Raw genomic sequence first — 638 nt, 5'->3', positions numbered from 1 at the left:
CAAAGATGATCCTCAGATCTAAAGTGATCAAATGATTCTAGGATGTCAAATACAATAGTAAAAGGTCCTATTTGTAGATAACTAGTAGCTTAGGGTTTACAAAAAAGAGTAAATGACATAAAAATCCACTTCCGGACCCACTTGGTGTGTGCTTGGGCTGAGCATTGAAGCTTTCATGTCTAGAGACTTTTCTTGGAGTTAAACGCCAGCTTTTGTGCCAGTTTGGGCGTTTAACCCCAATGCTTGTGCCAGTTCCGGCGTTTAACGCCGGGCAGTCTTGAGCTGATTTGGAACGCCGGTTTAGGCCATCAAATCTCAGGCAAGGTATGGACTATTATATATTGCTGGAAAGCCCATGATGTCTACTTTCCAAAGCAATTGAGAGGGCGCCAATTGGGCTTCTGTAGCTCCAGAAAATCCACTTCGAATGGAAGGAGGTCAGAATCCAACAACATCTGCAGTCCTTTTTCAGCCTTTGAATCAGATTTTTGCTCAGGTCCCTCAATTTCAGCCAGAAAATACCTAAAATCATAGAAAAATACACAAACTCATAGCAAAAGCCAGAAAAGTGAATTTTAAATAAAAACTAATAAAAATATAATAAAAACTAACTAAAACATACTAAAAACATACTAAAA

This window comes from Arachis hypogaea, chromosome 4, assembly GCF_003086295.3.
Source record: "Arachis hypogaea cultivar Tifrunner chromosome 4, arahy.Tifrunner.gnm2.J5K5, whole genome shotgun sequence".
NCBI lineage: Eukaryota > Viridiplantae > Streptophyta > Magnoliopsida > Fabales > Fabaceae > Arachis > Arachis hypogaea.
Note: the sequence above shows the minus strand (reverse complement) of the source record.